We start from the raw sequence: 21,014 nt of genomic DNA on the forward strand, positions 1-21,014 counted from the left end.
TGAACTGCAATTCACTTCAGTACTGGTGAATTTGAAACACTCTGATGATAAAGAGAGGTGACTTAGCCATTTGCCACATTTCTGGCTGGGTGGGATTCTTTTTAACTTTTCGTTTTTAAACAGCTTTTGATCTGAGATGAGTATCATAGTTTGAACAGTACTTAGCGTTAACAATACTTACAGTATCTTGTGAATGGTACTGGTGCCTTGCTTGAATTCCTGGAACTTAATAAGGTGCTATTGCTTTGTGCTTCCATCCACTACCTGGACAGATGCAATCTCTTCATGAAAATCAAAATATGTGTGAATACAACATCCTGGACCATGAGAAATTCCAGGCCTAGGGCTGCCTCTTTTTCACCCAAAGATCTAACTCAACATATGGTGAGCTGTCTTCATACCTCCGGTTTCCCTAATTTAGCACATGGACAAGTTAAACTATTACTGCACAACAGGCAGTTTAACTCCTCTGATACAAGGGTTCTCTCTGTCACCTGCATAGCTGAAGTAGCCTGAAGAGGTCACAGGTCATCGTAAACCTTCATAGATTACTTGAGACCATTGAGACATGATTTCTCCAGTGTCTCCAAACACTCCTGGGCTCATCTCAACCAGTAACATCCTCAAGACCAGCTAGACCAAGGCAAGGACACCAGAGGAGCCAATTTCCCCACAAACGCCATGGTCCTTGTAATATTTGCTAGACATTTACTGGCAAGTGTTATATATAACTGCACCTGGGTAAGCAGAGTTCAGGTGGTGATCATATATTACAGAAGTGCACTAGAATAACATTCCTTTATATATAAATACATATATAATCAGTCTGCATGTATAGACATAAGTATGTGTTAATACTGGTACATGTATTCATAAACTAGTGTTTCCATAAGCACAAGGTTTGTTCAAAATTAATGCTTAAACGCTAGTAAATTTTAGTTCTTTTTCATTTCTTTATTAAACAGTTGGAGTTCTTCCTTTGTGAATTGTGTATTTAATTCCTTTACTCATCCTGCCTTTGGTTTCAATACAGCAGATACCAATTGTTAAACATATTCTGTCTCAGGAAGCTCACATCTAAGCACAAGACTAAATCATCTTGGACTACTCTAAGAGGACAAATGCTGACAGAGTGAGGACAGTAGAAGAGGGGCACCAGAACAGTTATCAATTTTGCAGCCAATCTCACATAATCCTAGACATTCTTCCCCAAGTTGGGTACAAGAAGCACAGATTTGAGAATATTCGGCACCAAAACAATAGCCATCTTGTCGGGCTTACTGCATATCTTCACATGGAAATCTTATAAAGTGGTGACAGAGGAGAATAAGTATTAAGTATGAGGAACACTGCTAGGCTTCAAAGAGGTCAGCATCCTCTGGGAGAACAACTGATAGATAAGCACCCCTCACGCTCCTCCTGAAATCTCACCAAGAGAACTGAGACAGGAATGGAGCCTTTCCCTTAGGCAGGAGAAAGCAGATGCAAGTCACTATCTTTGCTGCCTTTTGGCCCAGAGAATCCCTTCTGGCCTTCCTCATATTTTTTTGCCTCCTTTGGACCTGCCTCTGCTCCCCAGCACATGATATGGCTCTTCTTGGCTTAGTAGGGCGGCTGCCAATGCTTCTGCATTTGTTCTCGTTTGACAAGGAAAAGAGGTCCAGACTGTTGTTGTGTACGAAGTCCCCCAACAAGCACTTGTGCCGTTCTATCATCTGTAAATAAACTGTCTTGTGCATTGCGATATTGCTACCACAACAAGCCCAAACTCTATGGCTGCAGAACAAGGTGAACTAGCCGATACCATCCTCTGAGGGGCAGGGACAGGAAATGATGGGCCACATGTCTTGACTTGGGCTCTGGGAGGTGTCCTCCACCAAAGCTCCACTCAACAACTTCCTGTGCCTGGACTCAATTGTTCCCCTCAATAACAATCTGTCATACCTGGACATCGCCTTTCTTTTCTTTTTCTTTTTTTTTTTTTTATAAGTATTGCGTATTTTATTATCTCATCTTTTTTTGTGAAAAATTAACTGAACATTTTATTCACTTTCTGCTATCGTCTGAAAGTTGGTGTATCCCCAAAATTCATATGTTGAAACTTAATCCCCAATGTGACAGTATCAGGTAGTGGGCCTGTTGGGGCTCTGCCCTCATGAATGGGATAGAGCCCTTGCTAAAGAGGCTGGAATGAACATGTTGGCCTCTTTCGCCCTGTGAGGATGCAGTGGCAAGGCCTCATCTCTGAAGCAGAGCAAGAGCAAGTCTCCACCAGACACCAAATCCACTGGCACCTCGATCTTTCCAGCTTCTGGAATCAGGGTGACGCAAGCGCGCGAACGCCGACATCGCCTTTCTTATACCAGCATTAATCCTGTACCCAGAGCTCAATCAATTACTCAAGAGAAGCCAGAGAGGCCCAGTTCCAGGCCAGGGCCTACTCAGCATCTCTCCACTGAAGGATCCTCATAAACCGAAAGTCCTCACAGGAATAAAGCAATACAGCATAAAGTTTGTGAAAACTATTTCCGCATGATGGCAGTAGTGCTCCATATATGATAAAAAGTTCTGCTCCCTAGGCCCTCTTCTCCCGCCCATCCTGTCCAAAAAAACGCCATCAAGTCATACAAATGTCAGGAAATATGGTCACCTTCCATTTTGCCCAGCTTTAGGAAACTTCATCAGGCTGTTGCTACTTTTGCCTTTGGTTTCCATCTGAAGCTTAACTGAGGCCTAAATCTACCACTCTTATCAGGCCTATTCTTTATTGAAGAATTAAATTTTTTTCAGTATGATGTTGGCTGCGAGTTCCGTAAAAAAAATAAAATAAAAATAAATTAGTATAATAATTTAAAAAATATATAAAAAGTAATAAAGTAAAAAAAAAAATAAAAACAAAAGAATTAAATTTCCAAAATGGCTTGCATTACCGGTTTTGTTCTTGTTCATTCAGCATTACATTATCAGCATTTACCAAGGTTATCAAGTTGTCTACTTCTGGGGTGCACGTCTCAAGAATCTAAGCCTAAACACAGAAAGAAAATGCTGAAAATTCCAGGCTTAGAGGACATCACTAAATACCAATACTCATGTCCTTGCCTGGCTCCTCCTCGCCATGGCAATCCATTTCTCAGGCTCCTACTGAATTCCATATTTTCTTCAGAAAGACTGAGGCCATAAGTGTTGAATTGTTGGCAGCCATGGCGACAGTCTTAAGGGAAGCACCCAGAGAGATCTCATCACTATATATGCCATACAGTGCCCTAACATGACAGGATATATAATTCCAATCAGAGGATAGTCAAGAGTTATGTCTTGTTATTTCATTTACCATTAAAAGACAAGAATTTCCTCATGTCATTAAATGACGTTTGATTGTTTCCTATGACTATTGGGTTTGGTGGGGTGATTGGGGAGAGAGTTTGTATTATAATGTATCTCTTAAGAAATAACCCTCAAAACCATTTTCTCATTTGTAACTAAGACAGAATGTTTCCAAGTCTTTGGAAATAACCACACATTGACAAAGAGTAAAGCACTGTCATAAAAACTATTAAGAGCACTGATAACCTTTTGAATTAGGTCCTTCCACTTCCTTAGAGTACACACAGAATGTTATATTTATGTCCATACACAACAATAAATTTATATTAAATTTAATATATGAAATACATATTAAAGTTCAATGTTTGTACATTATAGTTTGCATAACGAATTATCACTCCTGATTTTTGGGCAATTTCACTATATTATACAAAATCTTTAAGTGTTCATTTTCACTAAATCAGGAAAAATGCTTTTTATTGCCCCATTTATTATATATTATCCATTCTAGTACATTTAATATATGTCACATTGTATACACATGTATGTGCACATTTATTTCACTTTAATTACATTTTGACGCATATTGTGTGTACTTTTATACAAAGTCTTCTGTACCACCTTATGTATGTAAATTAAATGCTCCCATACCAACATATATTTTCCCTAGTTGGAATTTTCTCTCTACTGTATTATAGAAAGGAGTTTCTCTTCCAAGGAATCACAAAAGTAACACTTGCTGTTAGCAACCTTTTCAAATTTTAAGAATTTTAATAACTAAAATTTATTAAATTTTTTAAAATAAATAATTAAAATTTATTGAATTTCAAAATTTAAAAAACAGAAAAGGCAAAAATAAATATCTCGATTAAAACTACAAAAAATAATTTGCAAATTCTTTGCCATAAATTTTTATATCTTCGCTATCCATATATATATATATCATAAAGTCCCAGTTACCTTGTACCTCAAGTGTTCAGACATTAGTTCCTCACATTATAATTTGAGGTCTTTGAAAAAACAATTAACAACTCCTTAGAATACGCAACATTTCAATGTTGCCTCTGTATATATTTTTACATTTGTTAGAATTAAAGCATATCTGTAATAAAATAACCAGACATATTAGCCATGTATAAAGAGGTGCACTGAGGTCACACGTTACATTCAGTCAAGCAGACAAGGGTTTTAAAAAACATGGGTGACTTCAATCTACCTCTTTTCTGTGATCAATTAAAGATATAAATTCATTAGGTCTCAAACAGCCAACAGATCAACTTTTCAAATAATTTTTTCTGCACCTATTTGTTCTTGGTTGTTTCTCAAATTACAAAAATTTTTCAGCTTCTTGAAAAATCTATCAAGAATACACAATGTATCAAAAAGAAATGGAAATACTTTATCTCAAATCTCACTCTCCCCAGGAGTCCAATCTTAGCACCTTAATGAATATATTGGTTAAAATATTATAAAAGTGATATAAAACTGTTCATACTAACTGATGCTATTTAACTAAATATATTTAGCCTAGGCATAGCGGTGTGGCTCAGGCCTGTAACTCTAGCACTCTGGGAGGCCAAGGCAGGAGTTCAAAACCAACCTGAGCAATAGCGAGAGCGAGACACCGTCTCTATTAAAAAATAGAAGGAAATTAGCCAGACAAACTAAAATTATGTAGAAAAAAAGTTAGCTGGGCATGGTGGTATATACCTGCATTCCCAGCTACCCAGGAGGCTGAGACAAGAGGTCTGCTTGAGACCAGCAGTTGGAGGTTGCTGTGAGCTAGGCTGAAGCCATGGCACTCTACCCTTGGAAACAAAGCAAGATTCTGTCTGAAAAAAAGAAAAGAAAAAAATAGATTTAGCCTACATCTCATCAATATATTCCCGATATTCCAGAGCACAATGCCAACGTGCATACAGAATGAACATTTCCATTTCTCTTCTTCAGATCCATCGTGGTCACACTATACATGGACATTGATGCCCTGAATTCTTGACTCAATATTGGACAGCAGACACTTTCTAATAAGATTAACTATACATGGGGAATATCATACTTTTCTATGATTCAATTTCATACCATTCTTCTAATCTTAAGCAAATCATAAGAATAATATATATATGGAAAAGAATCACTAAATGGAGCAAATATATAGAAGTAAAGTAATGATAATCTTGAGAAGATTAATACGTAGTTCACTAATGTTCGCTTCTTTCATTCTGCTCTTATATATTTACTATTTAATTGTGTATGTGTGGCCATATGTGGACAGGTTGTCAGGATTTAGCTGTATGAATTTTTACTTACAAAATACATTTAAAATATCCTTTTAACTTGAGTTGCTTCATTCTATCCTAGTTTTCTCAGGTCCTAAGCGACATAAGCCTTGTCATGTCATTCAATATGCTTCAGAAAGCTGGATTTTCTGTTAAGGAGCATTGGAAATACAATTCTAGTAGCATAAAAATTTAAAGTAGAATCCTTATATCTTTCATGTATGTAGAAAAGCACATGTTGTAAAGAAAAATACATCTTGAAATATGTTACTTTCTCAATTATATATTGGGATGATGTTTGTTTCTTGATCTTTTGAAAATTTCAAATGTAAGCTTTTCTCATTTTTAACATTTCAAGACTTCAGACAAGTATTAGTAAAACTTGAAGGCAAGCCATTGGAAATATCACTCTAGAAAATTACACACCATTAATTGCAAAGTAGGGAACTTGCTAGATAATCCCTTTGTGTCTACTCACTTTTTTGAAACCCTATTTTTATGTTTAAAACATAAATTAACAATGTATGTAAGAGATAGAATCAGACTTAATTTTTCATTTGTATTTTTTGGTATTGGCCAACTAGAATGGTTTAATCCCAAAGTTAGAACATTTTGCATTTTCTTCCCTAAATCAACGGTGTAGACTGTTCCCCTAATAAAGACTTGGAGAATGCATTACCATCTTCCCAAAGACTTAAAAAGACTACATGCTATCCCTTAAGGGAATCTGGAAAATGGACCCTTTTCTTCTTCCCAACCTCACCTTTGTAAAAGAAATTTGAATGATCCTCTTTAGTCCCACCTCTCTACTCTCCTGTGGAAGGCAGTCTCTGGAAAAAGGGTATGATATGTCAAATGTTAACTGATGTTGACCAATTGACCTTTGAAACAGTGAACAAATTAACAATACTTCTCACCTGGGAGGAGCTTCTCCAAATCTATAAATCATACAAAAACAGTGAATTCAATGGCATCATTCTCAAGGGACTTGCTCAAGTTTATGATGAAGAGTGAGGGGCATTATGCAAGAGCTTGTTGAACTACACTTCAGTTCAGTAATGGTGAATTTGAGACTCTCTGAAGATACAGAAAGGTGATTTAGCCACTTGTCACATTTCTGGCTGGGTGGTTGTCCTTTAAACTTCTCATTTTGAAACAGCTTTTGATCTGAGATGAGTGTCATAGTTTGGATAGTATTGAGGGTTAGGAATAGTTACAGTATCTTGTTAATGGTCCTGCTGTCTTGCTTGAATTCCTGAGACTTAGTAAGTTGCTATTGCTTTGTGTTTCTATCCACTCCCTGGCCGGATGCAATTTCTAAATGAAAATCAAAATGTGCGTGAATACAACATTCTGGAGCATGACAAATTCCAGGACTAGGGCTAGCACTGTCACCCAAAGTTTGACTCTAGATGTGGTGCAATGTCTTCATACATCTGGATTCCCTAGTCTACCATATGGTCAAGTTAAACTATTACTGTACAGCAGGCAGTTTAACCCATCTGATACAAGGTTTCTTTCTGTCACCTGCTTAGCTCAAATAGGCTGAAGTGGTCAGAGGTCATCATATACCTTGATAGGTTATTTGAGACCATTGAGACATGTCTTCTGAAGTGTCTCCAACCCCTCCTTGGCTGATCTCAACCAGTAAGATACTCAAGCAAAGCTAGATCCAGGCAAGATTGCCAGAAGAGCCAATTACCCCAGAAAACCAATGGTCCTTGTAATATTTGCTAGACACTTACTGGCAAGAGTTATAACTCAACCGGGATAAGCAGAGTTCAAGTGATGATCATATATTACAGACGTGCACTAGAAAAAATTCCTTTATATATAAATACGTATATAATCAGTATGCTTGCACAGATAAAAGTATGTGCAAATACTGGTACATGTATTTACAAACTAGTGTATCCATAAGCACAAGGTTTCTTGACAATTAATGTTTAAACAGTAGAAAATTTGAATTATTTTTAGTTTCTTTAATAAACAGTTGGAATTCTTTTTTTGTGAATTGGGTATTTAATTGATTTACTCATCCTGCCTTTGGTTTCAATACAACAGAAACCAATTGTTAAATAAATTCTGTCACAGGAAGCTCACATCTAAGCACAAGACTAAATCATCCTCCACTACCCTAAGAGGTCAGATGCTGATAGAGTGAGGACATAGAAAACGGGAACCAGAGCAGATCTCAATTTTGCAGAAAATCTCAAGTAATCCTAGACATTCTTACCCAAGTTGGGAACAAGAAGCACAGATTTGAAAATATTCAGCACCAAAACAATGGCCGTCTTGTCAGGCTTCCTAGGTATTTTCACCTAGAAGTATTATACAGCACTGACAGAGGAGAAAAATTGTTAAGTGTGAGGAGCACTACTAGGCTTCAAGGACCTCATCATCCTCTGGGAGAACAAGTGGGAAATAAGACCACCTCTCCCTCCTCTCCAACCTCACCAAGAGAACTGAGATTGGAATACAGCCTTTGCCTTAGGCAGGAGAAAGGAGATGGAAGTCACTCTCTTTACTGCATTTTGACCCAGAAAATCCCGTCTGACCTTCCTTACATTTTTATTTTTACCTCCTTCTTGCCTGCCTCTGCTAGCCCAGTACATGGTATGGCTTTTCTTTGCTTAGCAGGGTGGCCACCAATGCTTCTACATTAGTTCTCCTTCGTCAAGGCAACGGGTTCCAGACGTTTGTTGTGTATGAAATCCTGCAGAAACCACATGTGCTGTTCTATCACCTCCAAATAACCTGTCTTGTGCACTGTGACGCTGCTACTACTAGAAGCGAAAATTCTATGGCTCCAGAACAAGTTGAACTGGCCTGTACCATCCTCTGAGGGACATGGACACAAGATTAGGGAACACAAGTCCTGCCCTAGGCCCTGGGAGGTTTCCTCAACCAAAGCCCCACCCAACAACTTCCTGTGCCTGGTCTCCATTCTGCCCTTCAATTACAATCGCTGATACCTGGTCATCGCCTTTGTCATACCAGCGTTAATCCTGTATCCAGAGACCCCAGATTAACTCAAGAGAAGCCAGAGAGGTACAGTTCCAGGCCAGGGCCTACTCAGCCTCTCCACTGAAGGACCCTTCTAAATCGAAAGTCCCCACGGGAATGAAGCAATATGGCATACTGTGTTTGAAAACTGTTTCCGCACGATGGCAGTAGTGCTCCACATATGATAACAAGTTCCGCTCCATAGGCCCTCTTCTCCCGCCCTTCCTGTCTGAAAAAACGCCATCAATATATAGGAGTGCCAGGAAATATGGTAGCCTTCCATTTTGCCCAGCTTCAGGAAACTTCATCATGCTGCTGCACTTTTGCCTTTAGTTTCCATCTAAAACGTAAAGGGGCCCTAAGTTGACCACTCTTATCAGGCCTATTCATTATTTAAGAAATAAATTTCGGCCTGGCCCAGTGGCTCGCCCCTGTAATCCTAGCACTCTAGGAGGCTAAGGCAGGCAATTGCTCCAGGTCAGGAGTTGGAAACCAGCCTGAGCAAGAGCAAGACCCCATCTCTACTATAAATAGATATAAAATAATTGGACAACTCATATATATACATAGAAAAATTAGCCAGGAATGGGGGTGCATCCCTGTAGTCCCATCCACTTGGTAGGCTGACGGAGAAGGATTTCTTGAGCCCAGGAGCTTCAGGTTGCTATGAGTTAGGCTGAAGCCAAGAAACTCACTCTATCTGGGACAACAAAGGGAGACTGTGAAAAAAAAAAAAAAAAAATTAAATTTCCAAAGGGCCTTGCCTTACCAGTTTTATTCTTGTTCATTCAGCATTACAATTCCACCATTTTCCCAAGTTATCAACTTGTCTCCTTCTGTGGTGCAAATCTCAAGAATCTAGCCCTAAACACAAAACAAAAATGCTAAAAACTCAAGGCTTGGAGGACATCACTAAATACCAATCCCCATGTTCTTGCCTGGCTCATCAATCTCTCAGGCTCCCAATGAATTCCATATTTTCTGCATAACACCCTAGACCATAAGTGTTGAATTAGTGGAAGCCATAGCTAGAGATTTAAGGGAAGCACCAGAAATATCTCATCATTATATATGCCATACAGTGCCCTACATGGCAGGATATATAATTCAAATCAGAGGATACTCAAGAGTTATGTCATGTTATTTCATTTGCGATTAAAAGACAAGTATTTTCTTATGTCATTAAATGACCTTTGATTGCTTCCTATGACTATTGTGTATTCAGTGGGGTGGTTGAGGAGAGGTTTTGTATTATCATTTATCTCTTCAGAAATAAGCCTCAAAACCATTTTCTCTTCAGTAACTAAGACAAATGGTTTGCCAAGGATTTGGAAATAACCATGCACTGAGAAACAGTAATGCACTGTCATAAAAACTATTAAGACCACTGATAACCTTTTGGATTATGACTTTGACTCCTTTCAATCCACACAAAATGTTATGTGTATGTCCATACCTAACAATAAATTTATATTAAATTTAATATATAAAATTATAAATTTTAAAATTGGATATTTGTACATTATAGTTTGCAGAAGAAATTCTCACGCCTGATTTTTGGGCAATTTGACAATATTATATAAAATTGTGAAGTCTTCATGTTTACTAAAGCATGAAAAATGCTTTTTATTGACCCATTTATTACATATTTTCCATCCAGGTTATTTAATATACTATACATTATATATACAATGTACTCACTTATTTCACTTTAATTACATTTTAACTCACACTAGGTGTAATTTTGTACAAACTCTTCTCTACCATCTTATATTAATTGCATCCTCGTATATCAAGATATATTTTCCCTAGCTGGAAATTTCTTCATACTGTATTGTAAAAAGAAGTTTCTCTTCCAAATAATTACAAAAGTAACATTTGTTGTTGACAACATTTTCACATTTTAAGAGTTTAGACACTAAAAATTTATTAAATTTTATTTAATAATTAAAATTTATTAAATTTTACAATTTAAAAAATCAGAAAGCCAAATTAATACATCAATCAAAACTAAAAGAAATACCTTTAAAAAATCTTTGCCATACGTTCTTATATATACCGTATCCATACAGAATTTAATATTAAGTCCCAGTTACCATGTATCTCAGACATGCTTTCTTCACATTATACTTTGAAGTCTTTGAAAATAGCATTAAGTACTCCTTACAATACATAATATTTTTTATGTTGCCTCTATATATTTTTACATTTCATAGAATTAAAGCATACCTGTTTACAAAATAACCAGACACATTAGCCATGTAAAAAGAAGTGCACTGAGCTCACAAGCTACTCTCAATCAATCAGACAAGGAATTTAAAAAAAAAACATGGGTGTCATGAATCCAACTGTTTTCTGTGATCAATTAGAGATATAGACATATTAGGTCTAAAACAGCCAACGGATCAAGTCTTCAACAACAATTTCTTCTGCACCTATTGGTTCTGGGTTGTTTCTCAAATTACAAATATATCATCAGCTTCTTGAAAAATCTACCAAGAATACACATTATTTCAAGAACAAATGGAAACACTTTATCGCAAATCCCACTTTATCCAGGAGTCCAATACTAGCAGCTAAATGAATATATTGGTTTAAATACTATAAACGTGATATACAACTGTTCATCATAACTGATGCTATTTAACGAAATAGATTTAACCTAGGCAGGGCCCAATGGCTTAGGCCTGTAATCCTAGCACTCGGGGAGGCCAAGGCAGGAAGATCGCTCAAGATCAGGAGTTTGAAACCAACCTGAGCAAAAGCAAGTCCTAGTCTATATTAAAAAATAGAAAGAAATTAGCCGGACAATTAAAAATAAAAAATAAAAATTAGCCGGGCATTGTGGTGCAACCGTGTACTCCCACTTACTCGAGAGGCAGAGGCCAAAGGATTGCTTCAGCCCAGCATTTTGAAGAGGCTCTGAGCTACTTTGACGCCATGGCACTCTAACTCCGGCAACAGGAGAGACTGTGTCTCAAAAAAAAAAAAAGAAAAGAAAAGAAAATAGACTTAGCCTATACCTCATCAATATATTCTCCATACTCCAGAGGACAATGCTAACGTGCACACAAAAAGCATTTCCATTCCTCTTCTTCAGATGCATCCTGGTAACGCTATACATGGACTTTGAAGCCCTGAATTCTTGACTCAACATTGGACAGTGGGCACTTTCTAATAGGATTAACTATACATGGGAAACATGATAGTTTTTTAGGGTTAAATTTCTTAGCATTCTTCTACTATTAATCAAATCATAAGAATAACATATATGGGTAAAAGAATCAGTAAATGGAGCAAATATATAAAAGTAAAGTAATTATAATCTTGAAAGTTTAATACATAGTTCACTGATATTCAATCTCCTGCATTCGGCTCTTTTACATTTACTATGTAATTGTGCATGTGTGGGCATATGTGGACAAGTTGTCGGTATTTATCGGTAGGAATAATTACTTACAGGATACATGTAAAATATCCTTGTAACTTGAGTTTTCTCATATCTTAAACCACATAAGCCTTGTTATGTCATTCAATACGATCCAGAAAGCTAGATTTTCTATTAACAATTCGGAAATAGCATTCTGTTAACATAAAAATTAAAAGTAGAATCTTTTTTTTTTTTTTTGAGACAAAGTCTCGCTTTCTTGCCTAGGCTAGAGTGAGTGCCCTGGAGTCAGCCTAGCTCACAGCAACCTCAAACTCCTGTGCTCAAGCGATCCTCCTGCCTCAGCCTCCCGAGTAGCTGGGACTACAGGCAGGAGCCACCATGCCCGGCTGATTTATATATATATATATATATTAGTTGGCCAATTAATGTCTTCCTATTTTTATGGTAGAGACAGGGTCTCCCTCAGGCTGGTTTTGAACTCCTGACCTTGAGCAATCCGCCCGCCTCAGCCTCCCAGAGTGCTAGGATTACAGGCATGAGCCACCGTGCCCGGCCAAAAGTAGAATCTTTATATCTTACATGTATGTGGAAATTCACATGTTTTAAAGAAAAATACATCTTGTAATATGTTATTTTCTTAATTATATATTGGTATGACGTGTCAAATATTAACTGGTGTTGACCAAGGGACCTTTGAAAAGGTGAACCAATTAACAATACTTCTCAACTGGTAGAAGCTTGTCTAATTCTACAAATCATTCCACAAACAGTTATATCAATGGCTTCATTCTCAAGTGACTTCCTCAAGGTGATGATGAAGAGTGAGAGGAATTATGGAAGAACTTACTGAAAGGCAATTGACTTCAGTACTGGTGAATTTGAGACACTCTGATGATAAAGAGAGGTGACTTAGCCATTTGCCACATTTCTGACACCATGGTTTTCCATTTAACTTTTCATTTTTAAACAGCTTTTGATCTGAGATGAGTGTCATAGTTTGAACAGTATTTAGCGTTAGCAATAGTTACAGTATCTTGGGAATGGTCCTGGTGACTTGCTTGAATTTCTAGAACTTAGTACGGTGCTATTCCTTTGTGCTTCCTTCCACTCCCTGGCCAGATGCAATCTCTTCATGAAAATCAAAATGTGTGTGAATACAACATACTGGAGATTTAGAAGTTCCAGGGCTAGAGCTACCTCTTTGTCACCCAAGTTCTAACTCCAGATGTGGTGCACTGTCTTCATACCTCCGGTTTCCCTAGTCTACCATATGGTCAAGTTAAACTATTACTGCACAACAGGCAGTTTAACTCATCATCTGATACAAGGTTTCTCTCTGTCACCTGCACAGCTGAAGTAACCTGAAGAGGTCAGAGATCATCATTTACCTTCATAAGTGACCTGAGACCATTGAGACATGATTTATCCAGTGTCTCCAAACCCTACTTGGCTGATCTCAAGCAATAACATCCTCAAGGACAGCTAGACAGAGGCAAGGACACCAGAAGAGCCAATTTGCCCAGAAAACCCATGGTTCTTGTAAGATTCCCTAGATATTTACTGGCAAGTGTCATACGTACACCTGGGTAAGCACAGTTTAGGTGGTGATCATATACTACAGAAGTGCAGTAAAATAACTTTCCTTTATGTACAAATACATATATAACCAGTATGCATGCACAGATATAAGTATGTGCAAATAGTGGTACATGTATTTATAAACTAGTGTATACATAAGCACAAGGTTTGTTGACAATTAATGCTTAAACACTAGTAAATTTGAGTACTTTTTCATTTGTTTAATAAACAGTAGGAATAATTCTTTGTCAATTGGGTATTTAATTCCTTCGCTCATCCTGCCTTTGGTTTGAATAAAACATAAAATAATTGATAAACATTTTCTGTCACAGGAAGCTCACTACTAAGCACAGTATTTAGCTGTGGAAGACTAATCATCTTCCAGTGGAAGACTGGAAGACATCTTCAGTGGAAGACTAATCATCTTCCACTACTCTAAGAAGTCAAATGCTGACAGAGTGAAGACAGTACAAGAGGGGCACCAGAATGGTTCTCAGTTTCACAGCGAATCTCAAGTAACCCTAGACATTCTTCCCCAAGTTGGGATCCAGCAGCAAAGATTTGAGAATATTTGGCACCAAAACACTGGCCATCTTATAAGGCTTACTAGGAATCTTCACGTGCAACTCTTACACAGTGGTGACAAGGAGAACATTTATTAAGTATAAAGAGCACTGCTAGGCTTCAAGGTACTTAGCATTCTCTGGGAGAACAACTGAGACATAAGAACACCTCACCCTCCTCCTGGTACCTCACGAAGAGAACTGAGACTGGAATAAAGCCTTTGCCTTAGGCAGGAAAAAGCAGATCTAAGTCACTGTCTTTGCTGCCTTTTGGCCCAGAGAATCCCTTCTGGCCTTCCTCATATTTTTTGCCTCCTTCATGCCTGCCTCTGCTCGCCCAGCACACAGTATGGCTTTTCTTTGCTTAGTAGGATGGCCGAAAATGCTTCTCCATTTGTTCTCCTTCCTCAAGGAAAAGTGTTCCTGACTTTTGTTGTGTAGGAAATCCCCCAGCAAGCACATGTACTGTTCTATCATCTCGAAAAAACCTGTCTTATGCACTGCGATCATGCTACCACAAGTAGCCGAAATTCTATGGTGCAGAACAAGGTGACCTGACCTGTACCATCCTCTGAGGGAGAGAGACAGGAGACCAGGGGCCAGATGTCCTACAATGGGCTCTGCAATGTTTCCTCAACCAAAGCCCCACCCAACAACTTCCTGGGCCTAGACTCCATTCTGCCCCTCAATAAATATCTCTGATACTTGGCCATCGCCTTTCTTATACCAGCATTAATCCTATACCCCGAGCTCCTGGAACACCTCAAGAAAAGTCAGAGAGTCCCCCATTCCAGACAAGGGCCTCCTCATCCTCTCAGCTGAACAAAGTCTTCTAAACCAAAAGTTCTAGGGGAATGAAGCGATAGGGCATACGGTGTTTGAAAACTAATTCCGCACGATGGCAGTAGAGGTCCATATATGATAACAAGTACTGCTCCCTAGGCCCTCTTCTCCCGCCCGTCCTGTCTGAAAAAACGCCATCAAGACATAGAAGAACCAGGAAATATGGTAGCCTTCCATTTTGCCCAGCTTCAGGAAACTTCATCAGGCTGCTGCACTTTGGCCTTTGGTTTCCATCTGAAACTTAACTGAGCCCTAAAGTTCCAACCAACCTGAGGGTAAGCAAGACCCAATCTATACTAAAAACTAGAAGGAAATTAGGCAGACAATTAAAAATACATAAAAAAATTAGCCAGGCATTGTGGTGCATGCCTGTAGTCCCACCTACTGTGGAAGCTGAGGCAAAAGGACTGCTTGAGCCCAGAAGTTTGAGGAGGCTCTGAGCTAGTTTGACACCATGGCACTCTATCCAGGGTAGGAGAGGTAGACTATGTCTCAAATAAAAAAGAAAAGAAAAAAAATAGGTTTACCCTATACATGATCAATATATTCCCCAAATTCCAGTGCATAAAGAAAACGCACACACAAAATAAATATTTCCATTTCTCTTCTTTAGATCCATCTTACTCACACTATACATGGAGTTTGATGCCCTGAATTCTTGACTCAACATTGGACAGTGGGCACTTCCTAATAGCATTAACTATACATGGGAAACATGATAGTTTTTTAGAGTTAAATTTCGTACCATTCTTCTACTATTAATCAAATCATAAGAATAACATATATGTGTAAAAGAATGAGTAAATGGGGCAAATACAATGCAATAAAATAATGGTAATCTTGAAAGTTTAATAGTTCACTTATATTCGATCTCTTCCATTCTTCTCTTGTATATTTACTATTTAATTTTGTATATGTGGGCATGTATGGACAGGTGGTCATGATTTAGTATTATGAATTTTTACTTACAGGAAACATGTAAAATATCCTTGTAACATGAGTTGTTCTTTCCATCATGGTTTTCTCAGGTCCTAAACCACATAAGCCTTGTCATGTCATTCAATACGCTTCGGAAAGCTGGATTGTCTGTAAGGAAAATTTGGAAATAGCATTCTGGTAGCAAAAACCTAAATGTAGAATCTTTATATCTCTAACGTATGTAGAAATACACATGTTTTAAAGAAAAATACATCTTGTAATATGTTATTTTCTCAATTATATACTGGGAGATATTTCTTTCTTGGTGTTTTTTAAATTTCAAATGTGAAGTTTTCTAATTTTTAACATTTCAAGGCTTCAGACAAGTGTAAGTAAAACTTGAAGGCAAGCCATTGGAAACACCACTCTAGAAAGTTACACACTGTTAACTGTAGGTCGGAAACTTTCCAGATAATTCCTTTGTGCCAATTCACTGTTTTGAATCCATATTTTTATGTATACAACTTGAATTAAACATGTACACAAGGGATAGACAGAGTGAGACTTAATTTTTCATTTCAATTTTTTGGTATTGGCCAACTAGAATGGTTTAATCCCAAAGTTACAGCATTTTGCATTATATTCCAAAGCAAAGGTGTAGACAGTTCCCCTAATAAAGACTTGGACAATGGATTACAATGTTTCCAAATTCTTAAAAAGACTAACTGCTATAGGTGAAGGGAATCGGGAAAATCGACCCTTTTCTTCTTCCTACCGTCACTCATGAAAAAGAAATTTCAATGATCAACTTTAGCCCTACCTCTCTACTTTCCTGTGGACTTGTAGCTGTATGATCACTTTGGAAAGGCAGTCTCTGGACAAAGGGAATGACATGTCAAATGTTAACTGATGTTGACCAACGGACCTTTGAAACATTGAACCAATTAACAATACTTCTCACCTGGTAAGAGCCTTTCCCATTCTATACATCATTACACAAACAGTGATATCAATGGCTTCATTCTCAAGGGACTTGTTCAATGTTATGATGAAGAGTGAGGGGCATTATGGAAGAACTTAATGAATTGCCATTCACTTCAGTACTGGTGAATTTGAGACTCTCTGATAATACAGAGAGGCGACTTAGCCATTTGGCACATTTCTGGCTGGGTCATTTTACTTTTAACTTTTCATTTTGAAACACCTTTTGATATGACATGAGTGTCATAGTTTGGGAAGTAGTTAGCGTTAGCAATAGTTACAGTATCTTCTGAATGTTCCTGGTGTCATGCTTGAATTCATGGGACTTAGTAAGGTGCTATTGCTTTGTGCTTCCATCAACTCCCTTACCAGATTGAATCTTTTAATGAAAATCAAAATGTGTGTGAATACAACATTTCGAGCATCACAAGTTCCAGGACTAGGGCTACCTCTTTGTCACCCAAAGTTCTAACCCCAGATGTGGTGCACTGTCTTCATACGTCTGGATTCCCTAGTCTAGCATATGGTCAAGTTAAACCATTACTGCACAACAAGCAGTTTAACTCATCTGATACAAGGTTTCTCTCTGTCACCTGCTTAGCGGAAGTAGCCTAAAGAGGTCAGCGGTCATCGTATACCTTCATAGGTGAATTGAGACCATTGAGACATGATTTCACCAGTGTCTCCAAACCCTCCTTGGCTAATCTCAACCACTAACATCCTCAATGACAGGTACACCCAGGCAAGGACACCAGAAGGGCCAGTATCCTGAGAAACACAATGATCCTTGTTATATTTGCTAGAAACTTACTGGCAAGACTTATAAGTCCACCTGAGTAAGCCGAGTTCAGGTGGTGATCATATATAACAGAGGTGCACTAGACAACATTCCTTTATATATAAATACATATGACCAGTCTGCATGCACAGATATAAGTATGGGCAAATATTGGTACATGTATTTATAAACTAGTGTATCCATAAGCACAAGGTTTCTTGACAATTAATGCTTAAACACTAGAAAATTTGAATTATTTTTCATTTCTTTAATAAACAGTTGGAATTCAGTTTTTGTGAATTGGGTATTTAATTCCTTTACTCATCCTGCCTTTGCTTTCAATACAACAGAAACCAATTGTTAAACATTTTCTGTCACAGGAAGCTCACATCTAAGCACAAAATAAATCATCTTCCACTACTCTAAGAAGTCAAATGCTGACAGAGTGAAGACAGTAGAAGAGGGGCACTAGAAGGGTTCTTAGTTTCCCAGCGAATCTCAAGGAATCCTAGATATTCCTTCCCCAAGTTGGGAACAAGAAGCACAGATTTGAGAATATTCGGTACCAAAACAATGGCCATCATGTCAGGCGTACTAGGTATCTTAACCTAGAAATCTTATGCAGCGGTTATAGAGGAGAACAATTGTTAAGTATGAGGAGCACTGATAGGCTTGAAGGAACTCAGCATCCTCTGGGAGAACAACTGAGAGATAAGCACCCCTCACCCTCCTCCTCCAACCTCACCAAGAGAACTGAGACAGGAATAGAGTCTTTGGCTTAGGAGGAGAAAGCAGATGCAAGTCACTCTCCTTACTGCCTTTGGACCCAGAAAGTCCCTTCTGGCCTTCCTCATATTGTTTGCCTCCTTTGTACTTGCCTCTGCTCCCTCTGCACATGATATGGCGCTTCTTGGCTTAGTAGGGTGGCCATCAATGCTTCTTCATTTGTTACCCCCCCTCAAGGTAATGGGGTCCAGACTTTTGTTGTGTACAAAATCCTCCAGAAAATACATGTACACTGTTCCATCACCTCCAAATAACCTATCTTGTGTACTGTGATGCTGCTACCACAAGACTGAATTCTATCGCTCCAGAACAAGGTTAACTAGCCTGTACCATCCTCTGAGTTACAGGGACAGGTCAGGAGGGGCCACAGATCCTGCCCTGAGCTCTGGGAGGTTTCCTCAACCGAAGCCCCACCCAACAACAACTTCCTGTGCCTGGACTCCATTGTTCCCCTCAATAACAATCGCTGATTCCTGGACATCGCCTCTGTTATACCAGTATTAATCCTGTACCCAGAGCTCCTGGAATTACTCAAGAGAAGCCAGAGAGGCCCAGTTCTAGGCCAGGGCCTACTCAGCCTCTCCACTGAACAAACCATTCTAAACCGAAAGTCCTGACGGGAATGAAGCAATATGGCATACAGTGTTTGAAAACTATTTCCGCACGATGGCAGTAGTGCTCCATATATAATAACAAGTGCCTACCCCTAGGCCCTCTTCTCCCGCCCATTCTGTCCAAAAAAAAGCCATCAAGTCATACAAGTGCCAGGAAATATGGTTGCCTTCCATTTTGCCCAGCTTCAGGAAATCTGATCAGGCTGCTGCACTTTTGCCCTTGGTTTCCATCTAAAACTTAACTGACCCCTAATTCCACAACTCTTATCAGGCCTATTCTTTATTTAAAAAGTAAATTTCCAAAAGGCCTTGCCTTACCATTTTTGTTCTTGTTCATTCAACATTACATTTCCAGCATTTACCCAGGTTATCAAGTTGTCTGCTTCTGGGGTGCAAGTCTCAAGAATCTAGGACTAAACAAAAAAAAGAAAATGCTGAAAACTCAAGGCTTGGAGGACATCACTAAATACTGATCTACATGTCCTTGCCTGGCTCATTCATCTCCCAGGTTCCCAACGAATTCTCTACTTTCTGCATAAAGACCTAGGCCATAAGTGTTAAATTGTTGGCAGCCATGGCTAGAGTCTTAAGAGAACACTCAGAGGGTTCTCATCACTATACATGCCATACAGTGCGCTACATGGCAGGATATATAATTCCAATCAGAGGATACTCAAGAGTTATTTCTTGTTATTTCATTTATCTTTAAAAGACAAGCATTTCCTCATGTCATAAAAGGACCTTCGATTGATTGCTTCCTATGACTACTGTATATTCGGTGGGGTGGTTGGGGAGAGGGTTTGTATTATCATTTATCTTTTAAGAAATAAGCCTCAAAACCATTTTCTCATTTGTAACTGGGACAGAATGTTTGCCAAGTCTTTGGAAATAACCACACACTGCCAAACAGTAAAGCACTGTCATAAAAACTATTAACACCACTGATAACATTTTGGATTACATCCTTCCACTCCTTTCAATCCACACAAAATGTTATATTTATGTCCATATAAAACAATGGATTTATATTACATTTAATATATAAAATTATAAGTATTAAAACTGGATGATAGTATATTATAGTTTGCATAAGAAATTCACACTCCTGATTTTTGGGCAATTTGACTATACTATACAAAATTTTTAAGTGTTCATTTTCACTAAATCATGAAAAATGCTTTTTATTGCCCCATTTATTATATATTTTGATCTACCATATTTAATATAGAATACGTTATATACAAGTGTACATGCACATTTTTTTCACTTGAATTACATTTTGACTCATACTGGGTGTACTTTTAAACAAAGTCTTCTGAACAACCTTATGTAAATTGCATACTCCCATATCAACATATATTTTCCATAGTTGGAAATTTCTCTCTACCGTATTCTAGAAAGCAGTTTCTCTTCCAAGGAATCACAAAAGTAACACTTGCTATTGCCAACCTTTTCACATTTTAAGAATTTTAATTCCTAAAAATTATTTAATTTTGTTAACTATATAATTAAAATGTATTGAATTTCACAATTTAAAAAACCATAAAGCAAAAAATAAAAATCTCGATCAAAACTAGAAGAAATAACTTCTAAAATTCATTGCAATATATACATTCTTCTTTCTTTTTTTTTTTTTTATTGACACAGAGTCTAGCTTTCTTGCCCAGGCTAGAGTGAGTGCCGTGGCGTCAGCCTAGCTCACAGCAACCTCAATCTCCTGGGCTCAAGCAATCCTACTGCCTCAGCTTTCCAAGTAGCTGGGACAACAAGCATGCACCATCATGCCGGGCTAATTTTTTCTACATATATTATGTGGCCAATTAACTTCTAGTATTTATTCTAGAAACGGGGTCTCGCTCTTGCTCAGGCTGGTTTCCAACTCCTCACCTGGAGATATCCACCTGCCTCGGCCTCCCAGAGTGCTAGGATTACAGGCGTGAGCCAACATGCCTG

At 38.1% G+C, this 21,014-nt stretch overlaps 1 long non-coding RNA gene across 14 annotated transcripts in view; it reads right to left on the minus strand.

The window, feature by feature from the left end:
- The window catches only part of LOC105871432 (uncharacterized), a 175,555-nt gene that overhangs the window by 87,056 nt on the left and 67,485 nt on the right, over positions 1 to 21,014 (minus strand). For 12 of the 14 annotated variants that reach the window (XR_012915978.1, XR_012915980.1, XR_012915982.1 and 9 more), the window contains 3 exons: positions 19,380 to 19,474; positions 6,367 to 16,070; positions 5,035 to 5,156 (listed from right to left, as the gene is read on the minus strand). This is a non-coding gene — a long non-coding RNA (uncharacterized LOC105871432). The remainder of the gene's footprint in view (positions 1 to 5,034; positions 5,157 to 6,366; positions 16,071 to 19,379; positions 19,475 to 21,014) is intronic. The other 2 variants (XR_012915973.1, XR_012915975.1) reach the window with 2 other exon arrangements.

Source organism: Microcebus murinus, chromosome X (genome assembly GCF_040939455.1).
Source record: "Microcebus murinus isolate Inina chromosome X, M.murinus_Inina_mat1.0, whole genome shotgun sequence".
NCBI classification, from domain to species: Eukaryota; Metazoa; Chordata; class Mammalia; order Primates; family Cheirogaleidae; genus Microcebus; species Microcebus murinus.